General features: G+C 42.1%; 1 long non-coding RNA gene across 1 annotated transcript in view; it reads right to left on the minus strand.

The window, feature by feature from the left end:
- Positions 1–11,777: 11,777 nt before the first annotated feature.
- Positions 11,778–16,580, minus strand: part of LOC145341375 (uncharacterized) — a 28,265-nt gene continuing 23,462 nt past the window's right edge. The window contains exons 2-3 of the long non-coding RNA XR_013886364.1: positions 14,758–14,847; positions 11,778–14,044 (exon numbers count right to left, since the gene is read on the minus strand). This is a non-coding gene — a long non-coding RNA (uncharacterized LOC145341375). The remainder of the gene's footprint in view (positions 14,045–14,757; positions 14,848–16,580) is intronic.

A 16,580-nucleotide genomic window follows, 5' to 3' on the forward strand; every position in this document is an offset into this window, starting at 1 on the left:
GAGGAGTTAGAGAGGGGGAGGGGCAATAGGGGGACACGGGGGGCGGGCAATATGGGGAGGGGGATACGGGGAGAATATGGGGGGGGATACGGGGGGGAATATGGGGAGGATACGGGGAGAATATGGGGGGATACGAGGAGAATATGGGGGGATACGGGGAGGGGGATACGGGGAAGGGAATACGGGGAGAATATGGGGGGGATACGGGGGGGAATATGGGGAGGATACGGGGAGAATATGGGGGGATACGAGGAGAATATGGGGGGATACGGGGAGGGGGATACGGGGAGGGGAATACGGGGGGGGGATACGGGGAGGGGGATACGGGGAGGGGAATACGGGGGGGGAGTATGGGGGGGAATATGGGGGGGATACGGGGAGGGGGGATACGGGGGGAATATGGGGAGGGGATACAGGGAGAATATGGGGAGGGGGATATGGGGGGGGAATATGGGGAGGGGATACAGGGAGAATATGGGGAGGGGGATACGGGGGGGAATATGGGGAGGGGGATACGGGGGGGAATATGGGGAGGGGGATACGGGGAGGGGGATACGGGGGGGAATATGGGGAGGGGATACAGGGAGAATATGGGGAGGGGGATACGGGGGGAATATGAGGAGGGGATACAGGGGGATAATGGGGAGGGGGATACGGGGGGGAATATGGGGAGGGGATACAGGGAGAATATGGGGAGGGGGATACGGGGGGGGAATATGGGGAGGGGGATACGGGGAGGGGGATACGGGGGGGAATATGGGGAGGGGATACAGGGAGAATATGGGGAGGGGGATACGGGGGGGAATATGGGGAGGGGGATACGGGGGGGAATATGGGGAGGGGATACGGGGAGAATATGGGGGGGATACGGGGGGGAATATGGGGAGGGGGATACGGGGGGAATATGGGGAGGGGGGATACGGGGGGAATATGGGGAGGGGGATACGGGGGGGGAATATGGGGAGGGGGATACGGGGGGGAATATGGGAAGGGGGATACGGGGGGGGAATATGGGGAGGGGGATATGGAGGGATGTTGGTTGGGGAGGGGAGAATATGAGGTTGGCAAGGGGGTTTGGATGGGGAGGGAGAGGGGAGAATATTGGGGACATGGAGATAGAAAGGGGGAATATGTAGGAGAAATATGGGGTGGAGAGGGGGTAATATGTGTGGATTTGAGGGGGAACAGGAAGGGAAGGTGGTTGAGGGTATAGGAGGTGTTGAGGATATGGGGAGGGGGAATATGAAATGCGGGAGAGGGGGCTTTGAAGGGCGGGAAAGAGGAGAATGGCAGGGGAAAAGGAAGGGGAAACTGGAGTTGGGCAAGTGGGGGTGAATGGAGTGGGGAATTGAAAAGCTAAAAATTCCTGAGTATAACTTGTAATTCATTGATTGTCTGAGTTTTTGGGATCTGCATTCTAAATAATGAGGTATCCAGACTGCTTAGAAAGGGAGAAATCTCCCACTCGTGAAAAGATTGAGAACGAGAGAATATAGATTAAAAATAATTGGCAGAAGAAGCAAAAGCAATATGAGAAAAATCTAAAGGATCTAAATGCGCTTTCTGAGAGAGAGTTTGAGGACAGCGTCAACCGAGGCATTCAAAAGAGAATCGGACTGTTGTCTGAAAAGGAAGAATGTTTTGGGTTATGGAAGAAAGACAGAAGAATGGCAGTGAGGGAGTTGCTTTTTGAATAGCTGGTACAGCCATGAGTTGAATGGCCTCCTTCTGCACTGTTACAATTCTGTGATTTTCTGGTTCTATAGAAGGTAGTTCCAGTCCCTTGCCAGATGTATTCTCGGTTAGTGTTGCATAGGTCACCTGTGGCAGCTTGGAACAATCCAGAACCATAAATGTTGAGGGCTGTTGTCACCTCACTGGTGATTATGACTCAAAAACGGCAATGGGGTTGGAGCAAGAAACAAAGTTTTGTAACAAAATTGACAGGGGTGTGCAATGGCATCCTCGGAGAGATGCAGTTGTCAGATGCACAGTTCCTCAAATAATTTCCTGTGGGTTATATGTGATCTGTACACGTGTCGAGGAGGATTATACCTGGTCAGTTTCCATCCTCCTGCCATGCTGTCTGATTCTCCTCTTATCTGCAGTGCAACTCTTTCTCCATTATGACAGCATAAACTTAGAGGGAAAATCAATCCTTGCGAGAAGTCAATCTGAGTGAGGATTTGAGCTAAGGGATGTTGGGTGTTTCATGTTTAAAAACAGAAGGGGTTCTCAATGTCTGTTTCAGCAAGAGTTCTTTACTGAACTTATCTTAAGATGCCTGCCTCCAGAGAAACAGTCTCATGGCATAGTCACACAACAATGGAAAGCCAGATATGATATCAGAGCAATTATATTTCAAAACCCAAACATCCCCCTTTTTATATTAAGCAAAAAGTGCAAACATCCCCCTTTTCCTAGCAAACAGAACTCGCATTTACATGTACAATCTTCTGTGACTGAGTTACCCAAGTTGTCCACCATACATCTACTATTCTCATGCATTAAGAACTATTTATTTTACTAGTCAGTCACTGTATATACCTCACATTCATAGTCTTTAAATCTTGCACGTCTCTTTAAGGTACATTGATATTGGCTAATCACCTGGGTGATATTCCTAGTGTGGAGAGTGTAGCTCCCATGGCTTTTGTTGCCTTGGTAAACTGTTGTTATTCCATTTATGATGTGGAAGTCTACATTTTCCTCTTGCCCTTGCATTGGGCTGTCAGACTAATATGTGTTTCATGCCATCATATCACCTCAACCTTACTTTTGAGGGCTTTATGACTGATTCTTCATGTTGAGCCAATTGGCATAGGTCTGTGAAGGACATTGGATTGCATGAAGCATCCCTGTCTATTTGTCATAGAACATAGAACACTACAGCACAAACAGGCCCTTCGGCCCACGAGTTGCACCGATCACATCAACACCTACCAATCTATAGACCTATCTATAACCCCCAATCCCATTAAATCCCATATACTCATCCAGAAGTCTTTTAAAAGACCCCAGCGAGTTCGCCTCCACCACCACTGACGGCAACCGATTCCATTCACTCACCACCCTCTGAGTGAAAAACTCACCCCTAACATCACTTCTGTACTTGCCTCCCCGCACCTTAAATCTGTGTCCTCTCGTAGCGACCATTTCAACCCGGGGAAATTGTCACTTATTATTAGCTTGATACTCTCCTTCTGTAGGCAACATTGCAACAGTTACAAATCATTTATAATCTATAAACATGATGGAACCAACTTGTATTGTTCCTGATCAGACTTTTCTGCTGATATCTCTCCAGTGACCATATGTATATGCTTGCATTTTCTTTTGCTCGCCAAGCACTTGTGTGCAAAATGATTCAGCTTCTTACAAAAAAAAACTGCCTTGTCTATACTGGGAATCCTTCTTTTCCTTTGTATGATATCCTGTTCAATATTTACATCCTGCCCTTGGTCTTCAATTGCCCTGCTCTATTGGCCTGTAATGTCTCTCAGCATAATATATCTGCTGGTATACTGTTCCATACATGTGTTCTAATCGACGTTTCACAAGATCCACATTTCGCTATTGCTTTCCTGAGTGTAAGTTCCTCCTCGTTAAGTAGAATATCTCTCATTGCAATGACTCATGCACTTAGGACTATTTGAAACTTTAATCAGATCATCACTTAGATGTCCGAATTCACAGGATTTTGTAAGCTGTGTCACAGTAGTCACATACTTCTTGCTGGTCTCATTTTCACATTGAACTCTAGTGTTGAGTACATAGCATTCATAAGTAGCATTCACTTGCGTTCAAAGTATTCATCCAAAGCTTTCAACATCTCTGCTGTCTGTTTTCTTTGTTCATTAGTTACAGTTAGAGTGGTACACATTTTTAACAGCCCCTCTCTAGCAGTGTGAGAAGTGTAGCTACTCTCATTGATTCCAGCTTATTACATAACTCTATGGTTAGCTTGTAGTTTTGCCAATGCAAGTGGAAAAACTGTCAATTCCTCCACAGTTCCTTTCAACTGAAATTAGAAAGTTTACAAACCCAGTATTTATTTGTGTTTTGTGTAGCTTAGTTCTTTTTCAGCAACCTTTTTGTAGATTTAAACATTTCTTTGAGTTGTCTTCTCTGCAACATTTCCAGGGTTGAAAAATCTATTCTACCTTCACTTGCTGACATTATGTTTCAGGTTTAATGACAGGTTTCTCTGCCTGTACCATTGAGAGGTCTTTATTGAATGGATTCTAAGATGGCTGCCCCCAGAGAGATAGTCCCATGGCATCATCACATGCAGACAGCTGAAAGTGACATCAGATTGATGATGTTTCAAAACCCAAACATCCCCCCTTTCATATCAAACAAAAGCTACAAACATGTGGGGGGGGGGGGGGGGGGTCCATCTCTAGTTAAAAATTATTTTATCATGTCAAGTGCAATAAATGGGAACCAAGGTAATACCATAAGAACATAAGAAATAGGAGCAGGAGTAGGCCATCTAGCCCTTCGAGCCTGCCCCGCCATTCAATACAATCACGGCTGATCTGAAGTGGATCAGTTCCTCTTTCCTGCTTTCTTCCCGTAACCTTTTACTCATATACTTGCACATATCCGACAACTATGCACTAGCAACTAGGCTGAATGTGAAATAAAACAGAAAGAACTGGAAATACTCAGCATGTCTGGTAGTATCTGTGGAGAGAGAAACAGAGTGGATATTTTGAGTTCAATATATCCTCTTCAGAGCTGAGAACAACTGAACAGGGGTCTTTTTCAAGAATTTCCAGCACTTTCTCTTTTAATTGATAATTTCCAGCATCCACAGTATTTCATTTTTATTTTAGGTTTAATGTGTGTTGCATGGGTCCTGTTAATTATGAAGGAAATCAAGACACCCAAATATGTAATGCAATATTGATATGTCTTGCATAGTAGAATATGTATACCATTTAACCTGGAAACTAATGATTGCATTTCTCTCATGTAAAATCCCTGGAAAACTATTATTTATTTCAGAAAGATTCCATTGTGAATTAACTGCTCAACATTGCATGTGAATAAACCCATATCTGTCTTCTAATTATAGAGTCCAACTTGAGGCCATCCAGGTGGGGTAAAATGGCCAGGGTTCTCAACTCAGTAGAAATTGCTATTCTTTTAACTGTTGACCATACTACAGATAACATTCAAATGTCAAAGCACTGTTCCCTTTGCCTTTAATTTCAAACAGTACCTATATACACTATTCAATTTAACTGTCTTTAATTTCAAACGTCAATTTACCTCAAGGATCACTCAGAGAGGTTTTGCCACCTTATGACTGATGAGGTATGCCCGCAGTTTTGTTTTAGCTTGGCCAAGTTGTCATTAAATGCACACTTTTGTGTATGTGGTCTTTCTTGATTTTCAGAAGGCGTTTGACAAGGTACCTCACAAGAGGTTATTGCAGAAGGTCAGGGGGCATGGAGTTGGGGGTAGGGTGTTAGCACGGATAGAGGACTGGTTGTCAAATAGGAGGCAGAGAGTGGGGGTCAATAGGTGCTATTCGGATTGGCGGATGGTGACTAGTGGAGTGCCCCAGGGGTCGGTGCTAGGGCCTCAGCTATTTACCATTTATATAGATGATCTGGAGGAGGGAACCGAGTGTAGGGTGTTGAAATTTGCTGATGACACTAAAATTGGTGGAAAGGCAAATTGTGCAGAGGGTGGGGAGAGTCTACAGAAGGATCTAGATAGGCTGGGCGAATGGGCCAGGAAATGACAAATGGAATTTAATGTTGGCAAGTGCGAGGTGGTCCACTTTGGTAGGAATAATGGTAGGAAGGATTATTACTTACGTGGAGAAAAACTGCAGCAGGCGACGGTGCAGAGAGACCTCGGAGTCCTTGTGCATGAGTCGCAAAAACTCAGCTTGCAGGTGCAGCAGGTGGTCAGGAAGGCGAATGGGATGCTGGCCTTCATCGCGAGGGGGATTGAATATAAAAGTAGGGAGGTCTTGCTGCGGCTGTATAGGGCATTGGTGAGGCCGCAGCTGGAGTACTGTGTGCAGTTTTGGGTGCCGTACTTACGCAAGGATATTTTGGCCTTGGAGGGAGTGCAGAGGAGGTTTACTAGGCTGATGCTGGAGTTGAGGGGGTTGAGCTATGAGAGGCTGAATAAATTAGGCTTGTACTCGTTAGAGTTTAGAAGAATGAGGGGAGATCTCATTGAGACATATAAGATGATGAATGGGATGGATAGGATAGAGGTGGAGAGACTCTTCCCGCTCAGAAAGGATGGTAGGACTAGGGGGCACAGCCTCAAGATAAAGGGGGGGCGGTTTAGAACGGAGTTGAGGAGGAACTTCTTCACTCAAAAGGTGGTGAATCTCTGGAATTCTCCGTTGAAGTGGTGGAGGCTGCCTCGCTAAATATTTTTAAGACGGGGGTTGATGGGTTTTTGATAAGAGAGGGGATTAAGGGTTATGGGGAGAGGGCGGGAAAGTGGAACTGAGCCACGACAGATCAGCCATGATCTTATTGAATGGCAGGGCAGGCTCGAAGGGCTAGTTGGCCTACTCCTGCTCCTATTTCTTATGTTCTTATGTTCTTATGTGTAATACAGAGAGCACATCTAAGACATGGGATTGAAATGATGCCACCACCCCACCCCTCCAAAACACCAGCCCCACTTCTTCATTTGATCACCTCCCCATCCTTGGTCAGAGAATAGTCGATTATTACACAAGGAAATATTCTTGGGTTAGGTTTCAGGTCATCATCCTGAAACAGTAATTCTTACTTTCTCTCTCCACAGATGCTTCCAGTCCTACTGAGTATTTCCAGCATTTTCTGTTTTTATTTTTAAAAAATGTCCTGATCTTGTTTGATGTTTAACCATAATTACGTGAAGGTGTTCTGATGGGTCAAATTTCTGGCCTTACCAACAGGTTAATAGCATGGGGAATGCCTTTCACTCCATCAACAATTTTCATATTGTTTTCAAATCCATCTCAGAAGCTTCTGAAGAAGAGTCATATTGGCTTGAAATGTTAACTCTGTTTCTGTCTCCACAGATGCTGCCAGACCCACTGAGCTTATCATATTTTCTGTTTTTATCCATCTTGCCTCATCATCTGGAGGCTAAGAGCTGCAACTCTCAGTATGCCGTAGGGTTTTTCGGTCATGAGCAACGCAGGGTAACACAATGGACGCACGGTAGAGCATTTACAGTCCTTTAGGCCAAGGACATGGTCCTTATGAATCTGAGCAAACAATTGACAGGAAAATGCAATCATAGAATCCTACAGTGTAGGAAGAGGTCATTCAGCCCATTGAATCTGTACTGACTATCTGATGGAGCATCTTACCCTGACCCTATCCCTATAACCCCATGTATTTATCCCGCTAGTCCTCCTACACAAATTGGGACACTAAGGAGCAATTTAACGCGGCCTATCAACCTAACCTGCACAACTTTGGTGGAAATGGCCTGGGAGCCTTTTTAAATTCAACTGCACCCTTCACTAATTTTATTTTGTAAATTATGAATATTTAATTTTAAGCTGAATATACATTCATTCAGTAAGACATGTTTAAAATTTCTGTCCTTTTAATGCTGAATTGCTATTCTTTTCAATATATAAAACTGTTCTGGAATAATGGCTGATAAATGCCAAGGAACTGTAGGCAATCTTTGCTGAGCCTTCCAAAACTTTCAAGAAACCTTTGGAAATCTTCCACATAATTCATTGCAAATAGTGACCCATTTCATGGTTGTTATACTGACATTTGATTCATGTGTTCCCTCTGTAATTTCACTTTAAATGTAACCTTCTTGAGCACTACTAGTTGGCGTGTGAAGCAAAGACTGTCTTTGGCAGGAATGTCAAAAGTATTCACCCTTACCATCTTTTGCACAGTTATATAAATATATATATGTAATATATACTTATATAGTATATAAAGTATGTGGTATAAATTATATGTATAATATGTTACATATAATAATAACCTTAAAGGGGAAGCCCCCAGAATCTTGCAAAATAACTTACAATGGACTCTATTGTTGTAAAGGGATTGTCTGTTATTATATTATTAGTTCTTGGTATTTTATTAGTTTGCTGATTTATTATTTTCTTATAATAAGAAAATATTGGGAGACAAGATTGAAGCCCTATGAGGTGGGCTGTCATTGAGACCATCTGAGTCGGAACAACCTCAGAAGAGAATTTGTGAGATCTTCAAAGGTGAAGGCTGAAATCCCTTGTGAGAGAGATGGAGTTTCAGTGAGATTGGTTGACTTACAGGTCAGAATTTTACCTGCCTGCCATGGGAATCAGAGCAGGCAAGGGACAGAGCGTGGGAAGATCCGTTGACCTTGGGTGGGATTTTACAGTTTTGGGACAAGGGAGGTTGTAAAATCCTGCCCCTAGTGTTATTGATCTCTGGATGGGTTGTATAGAAATCCATGAAATCTGTGTTGGCTGCATCTGCCATTTATGGTGCTGTGTCATGTATTCAACCACAGTTTGCCTGTTAATTCCCATGTACCTCATGCTAACCTTGAATGTCAGAGTACAAGATATATATTGTTTTCATGATTCTTCATCTTGTATATTAAAGTTTATTTTTGTTTGCTCAAAACACATGGAATCTTATGGCTTTGCAAGTGTCTTGAATCTCAAATGTCTACTTCAAACAAAATGTTACTGATTACCAACTCATACCAAAAGCTTTGGGGTCTGGTGCAGGATCATAGCAATATTAACAGTTTCAAAATATGAGGAAACTGACCCAGATCTTGTGATAGTCATTTCTTTCCAGTTGATTCAAAAATCGAGTTGTTTTGAAAATCTTGTAAAGTCTGAGCTCATTAGTGCAATGATCAGTTAGCTACGTTAAGAAAGCCCACCAACACCTCTACTTTCTCAGGAGGCTAAGAAAATTTGGCATGTCTGCTACGACTCCCACCAATTTTTACAGATGCACCATAGAAAGCATCCTTTCCAGATTATCACATGTATCACAGCTTGGTATGGCTTCTGCTCTGACCCACTCCGCAAGAAACTACAAGAGGTTATGAGCATGGCCCAGTCCATCACGCAAACCAGCACTCCATTGACTCTGTCTATACTTCCCAATGCCTCAGAAAACCAACCAGCACAATCAAGGACCCCACACACCTCGGACATTTTCTCTTCCGCTTTCTTCCAGCGGGGAAAAAGACACAGAAGCCTGAGATCACGTACCAACTGACTCAAGAACAGCTTCTTCCCTGCTACCAGCAGACTTTTGAATGGACCCACCATACGTTAAGCTGATCTTTTGCCCCACTCTAGCTGTGACTGTAATAACAAATTCTGTACCCTCTTCTTTCATTTTCCTGATGTACTCTATGAACAGTATGTTTTGTCTGCATAGCTCGCATGAAACAATACTTTTCACAGTATTCCAATACATATGAAATAATAAATCAAATCAAATTTACACATGCTATTGTGTGGTCTGATTAATCCAACTACTTTCTTGGTTAATATATTCATGAAGTCAATTGATTGTGCCTCTGTGTAAATAATTTCTTTTCCATTTATAGCTTGTTCTTAAAATTCACTTAAAAGCCCTAGTGGTTCCTTGAGGCAGGCTGGGCATGAAGCTTGGTCAATTTACACAGCCATTTAAAAGTTAAAGTTTATTTATTAGTAACACTGCAATGAAGTTATTGTGAAATTCCCCTAGTCACCACCTGTTCACGTCAATGCAGCTAACCAGCACATCTTTCAGAATGTGGGGGGAGATTGGAGCGCACCCACACAAACATGAAACTCAACACAGACAGTGACCCAACCTGGGAATTGAACCTGGGTCCCTGGCACTGTAAAGCAGCAGTGCCAACCACTGTGCTACCATGCTGTCCATTTGACTCTATAATTGGCTGGAACTTTCAATGGAGTGGCAATTGAGTCTAACTGCAACTCCACTTGCAAGTTCTTACCTTAAATACCGATGCTCCTATATTACCCGACCGTGCCCAGCGGGCAAGATCTGTGTCGCGCAGTGCATTAGAGTCAAACAGCTGGAAAATCGAAGTGTAGTAAACCCTGAACCCTATTTTTACAGCACTAGCTGATTAGGCCACGGAAGAATGGCAGATTTCCTTCTCTAAAGGACATTGGTGAACTAGAAGGTCTTAAATCTTCTAACTTCTTGGGATAATAATTGAGGTAACACAGTCTGAACCATCCAAAATTTGTGATTTAAATCACATTTTGGGTGGTTCCCAGGGCCAGGCAATTGCCTGGAGGAAGTTTGAATTTCTGGGCAATTGCTATGCAAACCCTTAACAGGGAGCCTAATGAGTTGTTTTCTGAGCGAATCATTTGTCAGGTTACATCTTGCAATCTATTTTTCATTATTTGGTTATATCACAAATGATTTTTGTCTCCTTTCAGTCTATTTAATATTGAAAGTTGTGATTTTTTTGATATAATGTAGAAGTTGCGAGTTAAAGGACTGATTAATTCTTTCAAATTATTCACTTACTTTCTACTCTATGTCATCTTTGGGAAGGGATATATTTTCCATTTAACCAAATCACAAATTTGTCATCAGGGTTATGTAGATGTAAATCATCTATGTAGATCATCTTCAATAAGATGTCCCTAATGTTATATGAATCTCATAATATTGTTAGATGAATTGAGCCATAGCTTTCAATTTCAGAGTGTTTGGAAATGGTACAGAAATGGTGTTGCAGCATTGAAACCATCTGCTGAATGATGAATGGAGACTGCCTTCTTGTGGGGAGGTTTTGTTACACACGCTGCTGATTTTATAATTCCCGTGCAATGCAACATGCACTCCACTCCTTCCCTTGTGGCCAATCTGCATATAAATGGGGAATGTGCAACTATTTCTGAATCCAATGGTATGCTGTCATTCTATCCAAGAAAACACTTGATATTAAAGTTTGATATTAAAGAGCTTGTAGTTCATCTAATGATGTACGTTGACACAAGGATTTAATAACTCAAAAACATTAGGTTTATGCTATTTGGTGTGCCAACAAGATCAAATAGGGTCAACTTGAGATATATTAATCTTATTTATTAGGTTTATATTAACACTGCAATGAAATTACTATGACAATCCCCTAGTTGCCTGTTTGGGTACAGTGAGGGAGAATTTAGCATGTCCAAGACACTTAACTTTCCAAAATTAACTGTTATATTTTACATATGATTAGAATAATAAAATATTAAATGTAATGTAACATTGCTTCTGATGAAGATGTGTTAAGTGAACCAAGGATTTCTGATGAAAATGTGTTTTATTAAATTAACCAAGGATTAGGATGGTTTGTTTGGAAATACAGATAGATAGTGAATGGTTTTGATTTAGAATTCAAATTTTCCTTTTGCAAGGAAGAAATTGTAAAATTGTTCTGATGCATAGATGCATGGGATTAAAAGGAAACAAAAATTAATTTTAAGAAACCTTAAAAGGTGACTAATTCACATTGTTTTGCACTTAAATTGTGAAATTTTTGACATTTTCTGAAATATAGTAGATAAACACAAGCTCAGAATTGAATTGTGCGGGATTCAGGTACCCTGCAATGTTTACTACTTTTAGTAAAAATGCTTACATTTGGTATATTTAAAGTTGCTACCAAAGAAAAGTTCTTATACTTATTTCTGTACACTACTTATAAACATGTTGAATGATATTAAATATACTAAAACATAAAATTATATTGGGAAAGAAAAAGGTAACAATTTTTTAGGAAAAATGCCCCTTTATTGTCCTTATCTATGTTCTGTTTTCACATGGCAGAAAGCAAATTGATTAGCTGACATTCTGTTTACATTTACAACATTAAAACAACCCAGAATATTTCTCTGTGCTTTAGAAAACTTATGATTAGTACATATTAAAACATTTGGAAGTTCATATTTTGTTTCAGTGGTAGAATCTGATTTTAATTAAATTGTGGATTGACAAACAAACAATGCAACTGCATAATTGTAGAGCGCAGACAATCCTAAAAGTGACATCTATGGGAGACGTTTTTATTCACTCAAAGGACATGACCATGTTACCGATGAGGCCAACACTTGTTGCCCATTCCTAACTGCCCTTGAAACGAGGGTGGTGAACTGCCTCCTTGAACCATTCTAGGCTATATGGTGTAGGTACACCCACAGTGCTGTTAGGAAGGGAGTTCCAGGATTTTGGCCTAATGGCAGTGCAGGAAAACTAATGTATTTCCAAGTCAGGAAGGTGTGTGACTTGGAAGGGAAATTATAGGTGATGGTGTTCCCATGCATCTGCTGCCTTGTCCTACTTGGTTGTGGAGGTCATGGGTTTGGAAGGTGCAGTTGAAGGAGGCTGTTGTAGATGGTACACATTGCTGCCACTGCTGGTTCTAGAGGGAGAGAATGATTCAGATAATAAATGGGGTGTCAATCATGAAAGCTGCTTCACCCTAAATTGGTGGCAAGCTTCTTGAGAGCTTTTGGAGCTGGATTCATCCAGGCAAATGGACAGTATTTCATCAAGCTTCTGCCTGGACAGGGTTTGTGGAGTCAAGTGTCGTGTTTTTGGCTGCAGAATTTCCACATCTGATCTGCACTTGTAGCCATAATATTTTTTTTTGTGAGATTTGTGTGTTGTTGGCAAGGCCAGCATTTATTACTCGCACCTAATTGTCCTTGAGAAGGTGGAGTTGAGCCACTTTCTTCAATCACGTAGACGATCTGGTGTAGGCACACTTACAATGCTGTTAGAACGAGAATTGCAGAAATTTGACCCAGCCACAGTGATGGAACAGCAACATCATTCCGGGATAGTATGTGGCTTCAAAAGGAACTTGTAAATGGTGGTGCCATGCTACGATTGTGCAGTGACCACTACTACCACTACAGTCTTTGACAGATGCATCTGTGACAGGTAGATTGGTGAAGATGAGGTCAAGTAAGTTTTTCCTCCTTGTTGCTTCTCACGTCATCTGCTGAAGGCCTTTAATGGCAGATATGTCGTTTTGACTCAGCCAGCGTTGCTAGTAATGATTGCAGAATGTTGCGAAATACTGGCCTAGCCAGCGGTTCCCATGCTCCATGATAGATTTTGTTTTAGAAAAGGTGTCCCTTAACCAGACTGCATACTGACCCCTTGCTATTCTCATTGCATCTTGCAAGAACTGTTCAACATGAAGGAGCACCTATTCATCGGCTGAGGGAGGGTGGTAGTAGATTCCCTTAACCATGTTTGACCTGCAATGTCATCTGACATCATGGGATCTGGAGTTGATGTTAAGGGCACTCAGGGCCATTCCCTTCCAACTGTATATTATTATAATCCCAGCTGATGTTCCTAGTGGATGAGTCAGATCCCAGAGTGAAACCTGGCTTCATGGATCCTAACTCTTTTTAAAGAAACCATGGAGGTAAGGTACTGAACAAATTCACAGGAGTCTGCTAAAGAACTTATAACACAATGAATAAAACAGTTATTAACAATTTATTAAACAAGCATCAGACAAAAAGATTAGAAAGAACTCAATACAAACAAGAAAGTGATTGAAGTGTTCACTATTCCTTCACCCTAGCTCCGTCTTTACAGACACATAAAAATTCAGGAAGATAAATCAATTTAACAGATCCATCTCATACTCTAACATTCAGGGTATAAGGTACATGCAAACCAACTGACAAACTTTGGTTAGACACACCACACTTAAATTAGATGACCAATGCAACCAAGACAGATTCTATGAATTTCTCAACAACCCATCCAGACACTTACTATACAGTGAGCCAACTGGTTTCAATGAAACTTTGCCTTTCTCACAAGGGTTTCCAATCTCCACGTTCAAAGAACTTGCCTTAGAATTCTTTTCAAATGCTGCTGCCACTTGGATGGCTTCAATCATTATTCATCCCCAAGGGCTTGCTGTTGTCATTTGAGATTCTTTTCTCCTGGATTTCCATGTGTAACTCAAGATACATCTTCCAAACACATTTTCCGATCTTCATCTGTCTCAAGCAGAACACCACTTCTCTAAAGACCTGCAGTAAGGAATTATACAAATGTACAAATTAGGAGCAGGAGTAGGCCACTCAGCCTCTCAGGCCTACTCTGCCATTCAATATGATCGTGACTGATCAAATTTTAACCTCAGCTCCACATTCCTGCCTGCCTCAATAAGCTTTCACCCCCTTGCTTATCAAGAATGTATCTACTTCTATCGCGAAGATATTCAAAGACTCTGTCCCAATCGCCTTTTAAGGAAGAGAATTGCAAAACCTCATGACCCTCTGATAAAAAAATTCACCTCATCTCTGTCTTAAATAGATGACCCTTTATTTTTAAATATGACTCCTAGTTCTCGATTCTCCCACAAAAGGAAACATTCCACTTCTACCCTGTGAAGTCACCTCAGGATCCTTTGTTTCAATCAAGTTGCTTCTCACGTTTCTAAACTTTAGAGGATACAAGCCTAGCCTGTCCAACCTTTCCTCATAAGATAACTTGTCCATTCCAAAAATTACTCAAATAAAGTTTCTCTGAACTGCTTCCAATACATTTACACCATTCCTTAAGTAATGAGAACAAAACTGGCCAGCGATTTATTATCATTTCTATTCTTCAGAGATACTTTACACAACAACTGTACCCAGGGCACCCTGGGTTGGAAGCAAGCCGGATACAGGGTTCAAGGAAGCACTACACTGGCTCTCCATGTGTGCAGACATAGCAAGGAAAATCTCCAGGTGCTCACCGTGCAATGCACTCAAGCTGCATCAGCAAAGGAATCACTGCATCTCCATGAGGTCCCAGACTTCCCAAGGGCATTCACAGTAGCTGATATCTTCAAGTAGAATGGTAAACAACAGTCAGTATTAGTTCATTCACATTCCATGTATTTTGAACTTGACAACCTGCCAAACATGATAATTAAAACAGTCATCATCAAGTTTAAGAGATACTTTGCCACACATGGCACCCTACAGGAACTTAAGACAGACAACACTGGCCAAATCGCCTTGAGTGAATTTTGCAATTTTGCATACCCATGGGAGTTTGAGCATATCACGAGCAGGCCTCTATATTTACAGCCAAACAATTTGGCAGAACGGGCTGTTCGTTCAGCCAAGCATTTTCTCGAGAAATGTGCATGGGATTACACAGACCAATATGCTGCACACCTCAGCCTGCAAAATCTACACAACAGGGCTTGCCTTTGTCAGACAATGACTTTTATTCAGTCACACCAGACCCTAAACCTGAAACTAATGTGAAAGAGGCTGAGATGCCCATAGACTTAGCACTCTAACACCATGTCAAATAGTCAGGATTCACACTGTACATGGCCATAGCCAGTTGATGGTGGTACACAGTAATGCCCCTCGACCAAATAGCTATGTGGTAGCCTCAGATGGTGCCCACTCTGTACACAACTGCCATCACCTTTTGCAAGCAGCAAAATTGTCACCAACAGATATTTAGTCATCTGACCCATGGCGCCAGCGCTCTGCACCAGCAGATACATATACCAGAATTTTACCGTCTCACCCTCCCAGGACTTGTAAGCTCCTGCCCAAGGCCAATAGAGAATGCCATTCTGTGAGCTGCTCCCACCCAATTCCAGGGCGGTTGTGGCGGTAAAATTCCAGCCATAGACTCCTACAAAGGCCAATGTAACTATTTCTGTACCTGACGAACACACAGATGAATATTCTGGAATTCTTTGAGGACAATGGGAAACTGGTGGATGTGGTGTGCCTGGATTTCCAGAAGGCATTCGACAAGGTGCGGCACAAAAGACTGCTGCATCAGATAAAGGTGCACGGCATTAGGGGTAATGTATTAGCATGGATAGAGGATTGGTTAACTAACAGAAAGCAAAGAGTGGGGATAAATGGTTGTTTATCTGGCTGGTGATCAGTGACTAGTAGTGTGCCTCAGGGATCAGTGTTGGGACCACAATTGTTTACAAGTTACATTGATGGTTTGGCATTGGTTTGGTAGTGTGTCCAATGTTCACAGATGACACTAAGATGAGTGGTAGAGTAAAGTGTGCAGAGGGCACTAAAAGTCTGCAGAGGGATATAGATAGTGGGCAAGATGGAGTACAATGTTGGTAAATGTGAGGTCATCCATTTTGATAGGAATAACAGCAAAATGGACTATTATTTAAATGGTAAAAAATTGCAGCATGCTGCTGTGCAGAGGGACCTGGGTATCCTTGTGCATGAATGACAAAAATTTGGTTTGCAGATGCAGCAGGCAATTAAGTAGGCAAATGGAATTTTGTCCTTCATAGCTAGAGGGATGGAGTTTAAAAACACAGAGGTTATGTTGCAGCTGTGTAAGGTGCTGGTGAGGCCACGCATGGAGTACTGTGTACAGTTATGACTCCTTACTTGAGAAAGGATGTACTGGCACTCAAGGGGTGAAGAGGAAATTCACTAGGTTGAATCCGGAGTTGAGAGGGTTGTCTTCGGAGCAGAACTGAGTAGACTGTACTATACTCATTGGAATTTGAAAGAGGGGAATGTCACTGAAACATATAAAATTATGAAGGCAATGGATAAGATAAAA

This window comes from Carcharhinus amblyrhynchos, chromosome 3 (assembly GCF_965287045.1).
Source record: "Carcharhinus amblyrhynchos chromosome 3, sCarAmb.v2.hapA, whole genome shotgun sequence".
NCBI lineage: Eukaryota > Metazoa > Chordata > Chondrichthyes > Carcharhiniformes > Carcharhinidae > Carcharhinus > Carcharhinus amblyrhynchos.